Source organism: Culex pipiens, chromosome 2 (assembly GCF_016801865.2).
Source record: "Culex pipiens pallens isolate TS chromosome 2, TS_CPP_V2, whole genome shotgun sequence".
Classification (NCBI taxonomy): Eukaryota; Metazoa; Arthropoda; class Insecta; order Diptera; family Culicidae; genus Culex; species Culex pipiens.
In genome coordinates this window covers 108,816,379-108,830,740 of record NC_068938.1, presented here as the reverse complement: position 1 = coordinate 108,830,740, position 14,362 = coordinate 108,816,379, and the positions used below count along the sequence as shown (strand labels likewise).

Genomic DNA, 14,362 nt, shown 5'->3' with positions numbered 1-14,362 from the left:
CGCCGGAGCACTTCCTCTTCCGGAATGCAGAGCGTGATCAGTACGAAAACGGGACTGACACTGGGACACTCGACTAACCACATGGACGCCTGAATGGAAAAAGACCCCTAATCGGCGTTAAAATTCCACTTCTCCCTACTAATCTTTTCAAGAGGGAAACTCCACCATTTTTCAATCCGACCCATTTTTGATGCAGTCTCGACGCAGCGCTGTCGAGCCTGTCTTAATTACAGTGGTACGCACTCTAGAACTTTTCATGAAAATACAGCAAAAGATTGCCTGGATACCAATAAATCAATCAATCAATAATAAACTTAGAGTATTTCTTTAAAAAAAAGCCACTTATGACCCAATAGGTTCCCACAATTTATTTCTTCAATTATATGTCATACAGAATTACATTTTAAAACATTTTTGATTATAGAGAACAGTTTGCAACACGAGTTCCCTAAAAAAAGTAACAGTTTTGGTTCGAAATGATCAAATATATTCCTGACTTTGTAAAACAAAACACGCCTTTCTTCTAAATTTGTGAATTTTAATCCCTTTTGCACAATGATCACCGCCTACTGAGATTTTTTACGATTCATATAAAATAATTTCCATGAATTTCATCAAAATTTGATTAATTTCATTTTTCATTCAACAAAACATCATCATTTTAACAATAATCTGAGTAGGCTTTGTTCATCATGTGAGAGGGAATTAAATCCATCTTCTGGAGAAAGTCACTATTGATGTAATATCGCAGAGGATTGGAAGTGGGAATGTGAACCTATTTTCGACATAAATAGTTTTTGATGAAATACTCTTCAGTTTTTTTTTATGTCTAATAAACCAAATTTCCAGTTTTTGCTTTTTGGGTGTTTTTGAAACCGCCTTGAGTCAGGGCCGGGTATTAAAAATTGTCCAATTGTATCGAAGTTTGGTTGAGGTTGGTTGCTGGAGTCCCGAGTTATAAATGTTTACGGTAGTCTAACTTGTACGTGCGTCAAACGCTTTTTGACCTGGAATCCCTTTGGCCAGTTGTCGCACTTACATCAATTTTCAGGAAGTGAAAAGATGGCACGACATGATTGAAACAATGCACGGAGTTTTTTCGATTTTTATTGAATATCTCATGATTGAAATCGATTTTGGGGATCTGTGAAGGTCAAAAGGTGAGGCATTGTTAGCTGCACAAAATGGCGTTTTTAACTTAGCACGACAGCGATGATTTGATCTATTTCTGGTAAAACAACGGAAAAAATGAAAATTGTTTTCGTCGGCATAAAGTTAAAAAATATCGACAGGTGGAAAACCTCATCATCGATTTATTTCTACCATACAAAATAACCTGAACCTCCTACGCTACAGTCCTGGCGAGAACGTCATAACCTCCCCCTCACAGCAGTTGCTCTCACCCTCGAACCGGATAGCAACGTGGTCACTTCGACTGTTGTGGTGGTAGTTTGGAATCGTCGCGAGGTAGTCGATTTTTATTAGTGCAAGCGATGAAAAACCGCCATCCCACCCACCGACGCCACCCACTCTCACTTGTTATTGAAAAGCAGCGTCGCTCCCGCTCAGTTTCTCTCAAACGAATTTTCCCTTTTCTCTCTCACGTGTCCGGACTTGGCGCCAAACTGCAGTCGCAGTGCGACGCGCAAAAACCTGACGCAACATTCGACGCCGGTTGAATCATCCTGGTCCCGTGGCCCCAGATGGGACGGAACGGGAGTGGCCAATTTAAGGAACGGCTGGCGAACCCGGCGCGAGTTCAAATATTTTGACGCGGGCGTTGATTGGAATTTACTCGTACGACTCAGCTTTGGCGTCGCGGTCGGTCGACGTTCGACGATTGTTGGCAGTTGGTTCGCGTGTAGTTTGCTTTTGAGACGAAGATCCAATTCAATAAAGATGTTTCTAATTTGATCACAAAGCGTGGTAGTCCGGATCATTCATGAGGATAGTTGAAAAGGTTCACAATAGTTAGCGTAGGTTAGTATTGGACAGTTTTTGGTGAGCAAATGTATTTTTATATAATATTGCGTTGGTGTATCACCAAATTAGATTTATTATTCAATGTAATACAATGCAACATGTTTTATAAAACTTACAAACGTACTCATAATTTTAAGCAGGGATCCCTAATCTCCAATATTTTAAAATTTGACAAATAACAGTCACAGTTCTCTTTGCTCCAGTTTTCAGTGAAAGCTTTATGAATATTTATTAAAATTTATTTTAGAATATTTGCATGCACTGTGTTTGGTAAACAAGATAGCTTCAGTAAATTTGAGAAATTGTCTTTTTGTCCAGACCAACAACGACTGATGACATAATGCAATTCCAGTGATAAGGGAATGTTTATCTTATTTAACATGTTTAAACGCAAATTCAAGTTAAAAGTGCATAACAAAATTGTAAATTTCACAGCTTGAGACGACTTAACCAAGAGCATCGAACCGGAGGTAGAACTCTCTCTTTTTAGCAACAACAAAACCGAAGGGATATTAAGTAATCGTTACAAGCAAACAAAATCGCTGTCTGCTTGAAACCGAAATTCGTTCTGCGAACGAGCCTCCACATTCTAAAATTATTCTAAATTTAAACTTTTCTGTGTCGTCCTCCTCCTCCCCCTTCACTTTGCCTGTCCGTTTCAGTATTACGACACGAGACAGGATTTCATAATCACGCCATTGCGCGCGCTATTTCCGTTATTCAGAGACGAGACGCCATTTATTTTTAGTTTTCGTGTTTTACGTTGCAGTAGACGTAAACTTGAACTTGAAGTTTTTCGGTTACGCACGAAGTTAGGGTGGAAACGATCTGCGTAAATCAAAAGTGCGTTTTCCTTGACGATTCATGTTTGGTGTCAGTCAACGGTACAGTAACCAGTAACTTCCGCCCAAATGGTAGAGTGCTTATCTCCTACTATAGTAGGATGATCTACAGCACGTGTGAATCAACCTTTGCTGCACAGAAAAAAAACATGGTAATATTACATCTGGAAAGGGGTACATCTTTTATGTCAGAAAAAATGCATAATTTTACTACTTTTCTGTTGTAATGACGCTTTTTCAGTTCAAATTGAGGTAAAATTACATCATAAAAGAGGTAATATTCAACCTTTCAAAATTATACTTTCCAAATTTACAAAAAAAAATTTGTGTGGGGTGAATAATACGATGACCTACATCTGAAATGACTTAACGTCCTAGCCTTACAGCCATGCTGGGACCAACATTTTATTGATTAGGGATTTCTCGTTGCTAACCGCTAACCGGGGTCGACTTAGAGATCCTAATTAGAAAGACTGGTCGAAGTGAATTTGACGTACACAAACAGACAGGAGTTTGACGTATCCAAACGAGCATTTGCTTTTACGCCCAGCAAAACTTATCAGTGTTGCCAAGCTTAAAACAGACGTTGCCATATCGATTTAGCAAACTTAGATCAGTCTGTCTATTCAGGGTCTCTAGCTCGACTGGGATTGAACCCAGAACACCTAACGTGAGGGTCCACCACACCACGCTTATTACCACTAAACCATCGGAAAAAATTGCAAAAGGTATAACAAAATGCTCAAAGAATTATTACAATTATGCTAATGTCAAAAATGGGAAAATCGAAAAACTATAGGAATTTTTTTGGTTTATTGATTCTTCCCAAAAAAATTTCTATAGTTTTTTTTTCGATTTTCCAATTAATCCAATTTTATTTAATTTATTTTATTGAAGTGTTACAAATGATTAAACATTAGGGTGGGTCATTTTTTTCGAATGTGCTCGGATCCGGCTGAAATAAAGACCATATTGTAGAGGGGACCCATACACGGAAAGGAGTTCCATCTTAAATTTAACAATTCAAATTAGCTGGCTTCAAATTTGTGGAACAGTGATTTTTTTGGCTAAATTAGCTAAAATTATAGGTAAATTTACCAACTTGGGATTGGTGAAACAGCTAACCCTGATTGCTGATTTGCTATCCAAAACTGACAGCCCAAATCAAAATGGCAGGAGAGATTTCACCAAAAATAATGGTGTTTCAGCACAATTTTGCCTACTTTTTACCGAAAAACTAGCTGGAACCGGCAGCATGGATTTTTTGACAGATCATCAGTTCGAGACCAACACAAGGCATGAGAACGTCTCGTATCGTGTTTGATCCTGTTTAAGCCGCTCAGTTCGCGGAGTTTTGTGACGATTCTGCGTTTGAAAGTCGAAAGTTCAGTTGATTAGGTGAGAAGTTTTTTTTTGTGTTGAGGGAAAGAGGTTAGAAGTTGAGCCTCTAATTTTTGTTTGGACGATTGGTGGCATCCCTTTGTCGTGAACCCTTTGGCGGGGGAGGTGGAGGCTGGCGTTTATCCACACTCCACTTTTTTTGTATGGACATCTGTCTACGTGGGGGGAGGCTGCGGGTACAGAGTGTCTAGATATAGACTGGCCAATGTTTGACAGATCCGTACGAGCAGGGCACTTTATGCCTTTGAAGCACATCAAAAAATAGAGTTAAATAATGTTAAATTACTTTAAATTAAGTGAAAGTTAATTTGAATTACATTTGGTTGAATTTAGAAAAAAGTAGAATTCAGTTAAATTAAGTTAAATTGATTAAATTTTGTTAAAATCAGTAAAATTTAGATAAATGTAATTAAATTTAGTTAAATCATGATTAATTAAAAATCAAGTTTAATTAAGTAAAGTTAAGTTCAGTATAATTAAACTGAACATAGTAAAAAAGAAATTAATTTAGTCAAATGTGGTTATATCTAGAAATTTTTGTTAAATTTAATTAAACTAAGATACATTTTTTGAAATTTTGTTACATTTGGTAGAATTTAGTTCAATTGTTGTTAAAAGTTGTTTGGTAAAATTAAGTTAAATTAAGTTAAATTAAGTAAAATTAAGTTAAATTAAGTAAAATTAAGTTAAATTAAGTTAAATTAAGTTAAATTAAGTTAAATTATGTTAAATTAAGTTAAATTAAGTTAAATTAAGTTAAATTAAGTTAAATTAAGTTAAATTAAGTTAAATTAAGATAAATTAAGTTAAATTAAGTTAAATTAAAGTCAATAAAGTTAAATTAAGTTAAATTTAATTAAATTAAGTTAAATTAAGTTAAATTAAGTTAAATAAAAGTCAATAAAGTCAAATTAAGTTAAATTAAATTCAATAAAGTTAAATTAAGTTAAATTAAGTTAAATTAAGTTAAATTAAGTTAAATTCAGTTGAATTTAGTTAAATTCAGTTGAATTTAGTTAAATTCAGTTAAATTCAGTTAAATTAAGTTAAATTAAGTAAAATTAAGTTAAATTAAGTTAAATTAAGCTAAATTAAGTTAAATTCAGTTAAATTCAGTTAAATTCAGTTAAATTCAAATAAATTCAGTTAAATTAAGTTAACATAAGTTAAATTAAGCTAAATTAAGTTAAATTAAGTTAAATTCAATTAAATTGAGTTGAATTAAAGTCAATTATGTTAAATTAAGTTAAATTAAGTAAAATTAAGATAAATTAAGTTAAATTAAGTCAAATTAAGTTAAATTAAGTTAAATTAAGTTAAATTAAGTTAAATTAAGTTAAATTAAGTTAAATTAAGTTAAATTTAGTTAAATTTAGTTAAATTTAGTTAAATTAAGTTAAATTAAGTTAAATTCAGTTAAATTCAGTTAAATTCAGTTAAATTCAGTTAAATTCAGTTAAATTCAGTTAAATTCAGTTAAATTCAGTTAAATTAAGTTAAATTAAGTTAAATTAAGATAAATTAGGTTAAAATAAGTTGTATTAAGTTAAATTAAGTTAAATTAAGTTAAATTAAGTTAAATTTATTGTATTTTTGTATTTTTGTATTTTTGTATTTTTGTATTTTTGTATTTTTGTATTTTTGTATTTTTGTATTTTTGTATTTTTGTATTTTTGTATTTTTGTATTTTTGTATTTTTGTATTTTTGTATTTTTGTATTTTTGTATTTTTGTATTTTTGTATTTTTGTATTTTTGTATTTTTGTATTTTTGTATTTTTGTATTTTTGTATTTTTGTATTTTTGTATTTTTGTATTTTTGTATTTTTGTATTTTTGTATTTTTGTATTTTTGTATTTTTGTATTTTTGTATTTTTGTATTTTTGTATTTTTGTATTTTTGTATTTTTGTATTTTTGTATTTTTGTATTTTTGTATTTTTGTATTTTTGTATTTTTGTATTTTTGTATTTTTGTATTTTTGTATTTTTGTATTTTTGTATTTTTTGTATTTTTGTATTTTTGTATTTTTGTATTTTTGTATTTTTGTATTTTTGTATTTTTGTATTTTTGTATTTTTGTATTTTTGTATTTTTGTATTTTTGTATTTTTGTATTTTTGTATTTTTGTATTTTTGTATTTTTGTATTTTTGTATTTTTGTATTTTTGTATTTTTGTATTTTTGTATTTTTGTATTTTTGTATTTTTGTATTTTTGTATTTTTGTTTTTTTGTATTTTTGTATTTTTGTATTTTTGTATTTTTGTATTTTTGTATTTTTGTATTTTTGTGTTTTTGTATTACCGTTTTTATTTTTTTAAATTTGTCAATAGAATAACAAAGCCGCAAGGATGATCAACTATAACATAGTTTAAAAAGCCTGGAAACTTTTGAAACATCCAAAAAACTTGCTGGACTACCAAAAAACGTACCAAGAATAGCGGAAAATCATGCTACACCAGCAAAAAGTCTTTTTGAAAATAAAAAAAACAACTTTACAGGCAGCAAGGGATTTTTAAAATGATTTCGAAATAACCAGTTAAAACAGTCGAAAAATTAGCTGGACTTACCGAAAAACGAAGCAAGAACAAAAAAGAAACGAGCTAAATCAGCCAAAAGGCTGGGTGAATAATGCGTGCTTTGCAGGCAGCAACGGAGGCTTTTGAAAGAAAACTTGTAGAAATAGTGGAAAAATTAGCTATTCCAACCAAAACACCTACCAAGAATAGTGACAAAGTTAGCTAAACTAGCTCAAAAGATGTGTGAAAATACCTGGCTTCGCAGCCATCAATGGCAAATTTTGAGAATGATTCCAAAAAAACTAGTTGAAACAGCCTAAAAACTTGCTGGGCTAACTAGAAAACTTCCTAGAATACCAAAAAATCTAGCTAAAATAGCTAACAGACCTTCTCAAAACATACAGCTTTTGAGACTGACAGCATTTTTCCAGCTTGCAAATTAGTAAAATTTACTAAAAATTTAGCTGGATTTATCATTCCAGGAGGTCAAATCCAGGATTTATTTTTAGGATTTCCAGCTAAAAAAAATCGTGGTTGAAAAAACAACCAATTTTTTTAGGGTTTTAACCGAAAATTAGTAAGATTCACGATAAACCTTCTTTCCGTGTAGGGACTCTCATACCAAATTTGAGCTCATTTGGTTGAAAACTGGCTTGTCGCTCGGGGGTTAAAGTTTACATGGAAATTACTATGGGAAATGCGCGATTTTACTTCAAACGCTCCTACAAGCTAAGCGACAAACTTTAACCCACACTTACACTAGGTAGCCGTGTCGGGGGTGGTCCAAGGAACATTTTCTCTAAGGGTTCATGGTCATCCGTTCAACCCTGAGCTTGCGCAAAGCCGAAACATCCGGTGACGTAAAAAAAAAATAAAAAAAAAATTAAAATAATAGTTAGGGGAAATTCTCGTATGTTTGGCAGGTTAAGCACTCGCTCCTAAGTCCATCCCATTTGCTGATTTTCACTATTCAAACAACTAATTTTGCAAAACTTTTGATAGAAACTTGTTTGCTCACTTCTTATTGAGCTATTTATCACTCGATTTCAGATGAAAACGCTTTTAATTATCAAACGTGAAGACTTCCATCATTATCATGATTTTTCGTTCAAAGATATAAATTTTGCGTCGCTTTCAATATTTTGATAAAATTCCTTCAACAAGTTGTTTAGAAAAGTGCCCTACACATGCTGATTCCTTTTGGTAACGATTATCCCGTTCCCTGTAAAGTTATGGAAATCGTCATTAATCAATGATTGCCAACTAAGACGTCAGTGACTGTGCCACAAAATTATATAAATTTTGAAGCACAATTGATTTAGATAAAAAAATCTTTCAGTGGCTTCAAGAAGGCAACAACCGGCACATGCTGATTCCTTTTGGTGCTGAAATTCGTTAAATTGAATTTAATACAGAATATTTTATAGTGATGATCAATTTTCTTCGAAAATGATCAACGGCTTCACCTTAATTGAATGTCAAAGTACTGACCTGCCAACATTAGAGGCACGCTGGAATTAGATGCTGTTCCCCTAGTTAACATATAGTCATATAGTTGATGTCTCAACCCAATTTAACAATATTTTGAATTTACCTTCAGATTTTTCGGGACGATAACTTTGAATAAAAATCAATCATTTTCAATTTGCGGCTTCGGCCGCTGATCCCTAAGTTGCTATAGAGCGCGAGTTCCCGCCTTATACTTCTGCTTATCCCGTTTAAAATTAGTATTCAGTCCGCTAAGTCGATATGAATGTCTTTATAGTCCAATCAACAAAGTCAAACAACGAAAAAATGAGGAAATTTTGCAGCGTTATGAAAATATTTTTGGGGGCGTGTTTTTCCTTAAAACGATGCTTTTTATCAAAAAAAATGCATTAAAGCCTGATGTACAATGGCAAATCGCGGAATGTTACGTCTGTCACCTTTTCCCAACTTTGTTACTTCGATGTCAGACAAGTTTGATTGTAGATGAAGATACTGTCATCCCACATATTCGAAACACCCACAAATTCGGAACACTTTCATGGTAATTTGTCAGTAGGATGCAAAATGCAACTTTTCTGTCGTCTCTGCTAATTTTAGCACCTTTATTTGGACATTCTCTTGCTATTCCACTATTAAAAATAGTACTTATTGAACACAAAACTTCATTTTAAGACTGTTTTCTCCAGAGCAGCAAAATACTGCCTCCAAATTGTCTGTTCCATAATTGTGGGATGTTATTGTGCCTCCCACAATTGTGGAACACCTGAATTTAATTGATATTTTCACAAATGAAGTTATCGGACCATGTTTAAAACATCACGTAGCTTGAGTTTTATTGGTTTCATAGTGTGAAGTATTTTTTTTTTTTTGTAAAAAAATTGGAGTACAGAAGAGCAGAGAAAAAAAAGTTTGTTTACATCGTAAGAAAAAAGTGTTCCGAATTTGTGGATTTCAAGGGTACACAGAAAAAAAAAATCGGGTAAATTTACATCATTAATGATGTACCAAAAGTGCACGTCATTAATGATGCGAATTTACATCAACTTCATTGTAAATTTAAATGCCATCCGATGTAAATGTGCCGAATCGATAGTTCTTCGTAAACATGTAAATTTCCGATGAAATCGACGTAAATTTACCCAAAAAAAATTCCCCCGTTGAATCTAGAATCCGATGTAATTTTCAAATGCTTGTGTACCCGTGTGCAGTAATCTATTATTTTCTTTCTAATCAAAGCACCGATTGGTTTTATTGTTTAAAAAAAGTTCAATGCGCCACATGTAAACTTCATCTTGCTCACACCTTCTAAACACAAATTAAAGTGAGCGGGATGTACTGAATTTGTACATGTGGCACATTGGCCGTTTTAAAAAACCAAGTTACGGATAAAAAATGCTTTTGTTTGGAAAGAAAGATTCAAAGACTGCAGGGCACTTAAAGTGTTTGAAAATTTGTATCAGATTCTAAATTCAACGGAGTTATACTAAATGAATGAATGAAATGAAGATAGTTGAAAGAAACTGACTCACTGAGCGTTTGGAAATTGAATAAACATAAACCCGAAATCGATTTCATGACCTCTGGATTGAAAACCCATTCCTGGGGGTAAACATTTGTATATCTTCGGATTATGACTGACCGAGCTAGTAAAACTTACTCTCAGCGGTCGAGTTTGACTAGTTTCTGTTTAAAAACTATGTTGCTAAACTTACTTGACCTATGTTGTACTTGATCCATTTCGGCTGTCATCGGTTAACATTTGGTCCCAAGGGAAAATTTTCATAAAGAACTCATTCGTAGAAAGGAGCACCGGCTGTGCAGCAGATCCTGGGTCGGTTTCCAGCAGCGCGGTGATTCCCAGCAACTGACATGAGTGATTTCTTGCCACAATTTTCCTTGACCTTCATATCGTAAATTTAGTTCAAACAAATACGATCTTGGCATCGCGGATTTAAAAAAATAAAACTCTTCCTGGTCGATCTGCTTTTGCGTTTTGTTAGAACTAGAAATAAACTCATTTTGAGTGAAAAAAATACGAAAATAACTAAAATATTTACTCACAGAAGACCAAACTTGAAGCAGTAACGAACTTACGGATGTTGTCCTTGACCAGCTGATTGAGTTGAACATACTCTGTAAAGTAAAAATGATTTCAAAATGTATTTTCATAGAAAATAAACTATTTAATAACAAAATTCAAATACTTACTTTTCCATGAAACAAAAACAACTCGCTTGGTCCTTTGATGTTTACATTTAAGGGTTTGCAAGAGAAGTCAAAACTGTCATTTTGTTTCAATGATTTGGAAAACAGGTTGGGCAAGCAGGTGATGAAATGTCGGAGTTCTTGTCGGAGTCAGATGCAGACAACATTCCTTTGCAGACTTTTGTTGGTAGTAATTATTTTGTAATTGGGTCCTAAAATTAAGTTTCAATTCGAGTTTCAATTACTGATTTTATCATAAAGGGGAAATTCCCGTATGTTTGGCAAGTTAAACTCTCGTTCCTAACTCCATCCAATTTGCTGATTTTCACTATTTATACAACTAATTTTGTAAAACTGTTGATAGAAATTTACTTGCTCACATCCTATCGAGAAATTAAAAGTGAGAGTGTGTGCGTGCAACATGGAGTTAAACTTTTCAAAGTGCCATGGTAATCTTCACGGCAGCTTCACAGAAAGTTTAACTCCATGTTGCACACACTCTCACTTTTAATTTCTCGATTGAGCTATTTATCAATCGGTTTAAGTTGAAATCGCTTTTTATTAGTTGCAATTAAACATCAAAGTGCTAATTTGTCAACATTATAGGCATGATTGAGTTAGATGCTGTTCCCCTATCTTGAGTTTTTTTTAACTTTTTGAAACACGATTTTTAAAGTTGCGAATTTTCTTGTTTTCATTTTGATAAAGCTTATTTTTCTGAGCACAATGACTCATTTCATGGTTGATCCAGCGTTAAATGGCATCTTGTGAAATTTAATTTCTTGTATTTACATAATAAAGTGATCACAAATTGTTTTCAGGCGTGTCTATTATCGCTATACATAAAACATAACATAGGAATTTTAAAACCCTATTGACATTTTTTATATGACACTGCAAAACTGGAGTATTTTTTGGTTTTAAATGGTCAAATAAATAAAATTATATATTTTTTATATTTTGGGTGTTTTTGAAACTGTCTTGTGTTAGGGATATTCAAGAACACTCAAAATCCGGTATATAAAAATTTAGTTTTTTGGATCCAAGCTACAAAACATCCAAAAACCAAAAAATAAAAATTGATTATTTGGACATTTAAAAATACTCCAGTAAATTTTCAATACAAAAACAATGGTCTTATATTCGCTATTTTGAAATTCTAAACCCCCCTCCCCGTCGTGGAAAATTGGCCATACAAGAATTTGTATGGACAATCGCTAACGCATAACATTGAATAACTCAATCAAAAAAAGTCATTGAAAAAACCACAGGCTTGTAATAAACATGAATCTAATAAGTAATTGGGTACTAAAGCCCTATGTCAATTTTTATGTACAACGGTAAAAAACACGATTAAAAACCATTTCTGATTACTTTTTTTCATTTTAAAGCAAAATTTTTTTTTTGACAAGACAACATTATTTCGATGGATCAACTATGGTCCCCTTGGAACGAGCTGTCAAATAGGAGCTTTTCTGTCAAGAAGGACCGTGAGGTTAATTTTTCAAAATTGATTTAAAAATCCATTTTAAACTCTTTGTGGTCGTACAAAGGGTCATTGTACTCAGAAAAATAAGCTTTATCGTTATGAGCAATAATATCACAAATTTAAACTTCATTTTAGGACCCAATTTAAAAAAAAGTTTTATGAATATTTACTGTAATGACAAACATTAAAAATCGATTTTCAATAAATTTAATAAATGGTTGTTGCCAAAACCACTTTGCACGATTTTTGAAAGATCTTAAAATATTTATTTAGATCACCCTAATCCAAAATGGTTTGCAACTCCGACAGCTTACTACATATACCTTTATAAGTTCACACCTTGCGCTATTGTCATCCTGAAAATGCGCGACAAACATTCCAAATAGGCACTGCTCAGTGTTGTACATTGTTTATCTCGTTCGCACCGAATGTCTCGACCATTTGAATGAGTGTGTGAGAGTGAGACAGACTGTTTTTTACGTTACGCTTACGGCTTTTTGAAGTGTTCGTCACGAATGGTTTCTGTTGAGATAACTGTCACCTGTAAACTGTAAATCAAACAACAAAAAATTATAGTTACCGAAGCGGTTGTCCCAAAACGAGAAACGATACGGAAATGTGTGCGAACCAAACAAATGCAGGACAACAAGTTTGGAGGAACCGAAATCGGAAACTGTTCCTTTTGAGAAAGATTCATTTCCGACGCCGGATGAAAGCGACATGCCCAGCCGGAAGCAGAAGTTCTGGAAGCACCTTCAGGCTGCAGGAGGTCAAGGTTGACGATATTTGCCATTCGTCAGGTTGACTGCGCGGTGCTTGATCCAGATTATGGCCATCAACGATCTCAGTATGTGGCGGAAAACAGATCAGCAGATTCAGGGACAATCGCTGGAGGAGGGGCACGTATCCGTGGGACGATCGAGTTCTAACAACAGATTATTCGGTAAGATGTGGGCGATGGAGTAACGTTTAATCGCAGGGTGATAATATGAGAAATTCGGGTCCACGATTGGCTTCCGGAAGAAATAGTGTGAATCAGCATTTTTTAACACTGGAGACGGAATTTTTGAAAATTATTAACTTATACGAGGAAAGGTTTCATCACTGAACGGGAATTTGAATGTCCTCCTCGTACCTGGTAATCAAATTAAGTTATGTTAATGGTATCTGTATATTTGTTATCATTTAATTTAACTTACTTGGTAAACCTGCCTGAATAGGAGACTTCCGGACAGATTCGCTTCCGGCAAAAACATGCCGGGTGACATCGACTGGACTGAGAAATGAACTGGTGCTTCCGTTGTTTACATTTGAATTCTAAACATTTCGTCCAATTCCAGCGGAGTGTTGTTTTGCTTTGGAATTTATCGCTTTTCGGCCCTTACGAAACCAACTTGAGGAAACCTTTATTAAAAATATCGAGAATTGTACTTGAGCATCGTAAGTGATCACTAAATACTTGAACATACCTTAAAACATCAACATTTGTCAACAAAACACTCCCGCAACTTCACCCGCAATCGACAACAATAATGAACTGTCATTGAATGAAACAAACAGCAACAATTAAATTTATGTGTCTCCAACATTTACGTTAAGTAAGTTTTACATGAAATTATCATTTACATGACTTTCATGAATTAAAATTATCCATTTGACAGCAAAATCAAACCGGTTTACATGACATACATGCATTACATTCAATCTCATTTTACATTAAGGCTGTTTAAATGCGATACAACTTTTTAAAGTGAATTTCAAATTTACATTGAGCATGTTTACGTTTAAAACAACAATTCAGTGCCGTGTAAATTCACACTTTTTTTTCTGTGTAGGGAGTGTGGGGTAATTTGGACACCCTAAGGAAATTGCTCTGCCACGGGCTGTATGGATATTTTAAAGGAATGTGGATGACACCAGAGGATAATAGAGTCCTAGATAGAGACCATATTTGATGGAAAAATGTCATTCATTTCGATAAATTTTGATAAAAACCCCATTTTTACCGCAAAAATTAAAAGGTGTCCAAATTACCCCCACATTTTTGTGTGGGGGTAATATGAACACCCCTATGGGGTAATTTGGACATGCCTTGTGGGGTAATTTGGACATGCCTTGTGGGGTAATATGGACATACCTTGTGGGGTAATATGGACATACCTTGTGGGGTAATATGGACACACACACTAAAAAAAAACGTGTAATTTTACGTCTTATTTGATGCACATAACTGGAGCGTCAAAAATGACGTAAAAATACATCAGAACTTCAAGTACGTTCGTGTAATTTTACATGAATCGTTTCATATCGAGTATTGTAAAGTTACATTTATGTAAACATCAAATGATGTAATGAATACTTTACGTAAAACTAATAAACGGATTTTTTAAATCTACCGTGCAACACCAATTCATCGCTTACATTTCAAATAGCGCCATGC

At 33.3% G+C, this 14,362-nt stretch overlaps 1 long non-coding RNA gene across 2 annotated transcripts; it reads right to left on the bottom strand.

Moving 5' to 3' along the window:
• Positions 1-9,377: 9,377 nt before the first annotated feature.
• Positions 9,378-13,751, bottom strand: LOC120415671 (uncharacterized). 2 transcript variants are annotated; one of them, XR_005605242.2, is made up of 3 exons: positions 10,437-13,751; positions 10,290-10,361; positions 9,378-10,230 (listed from the first exon to the last, which is right to left on the bottom strand). It is a non-coding gene; the product is annotated as an uncharacterized LOC120415671 (long non-coding RNA). The 2 variants fall into 2 exon arrangements; XR_005605241.2 differs by having other exon boundaries at positions 10,290-13,751.
• Between the last annotated feature and the right edge of the window lie 611 nt (positions 13,752-14,362).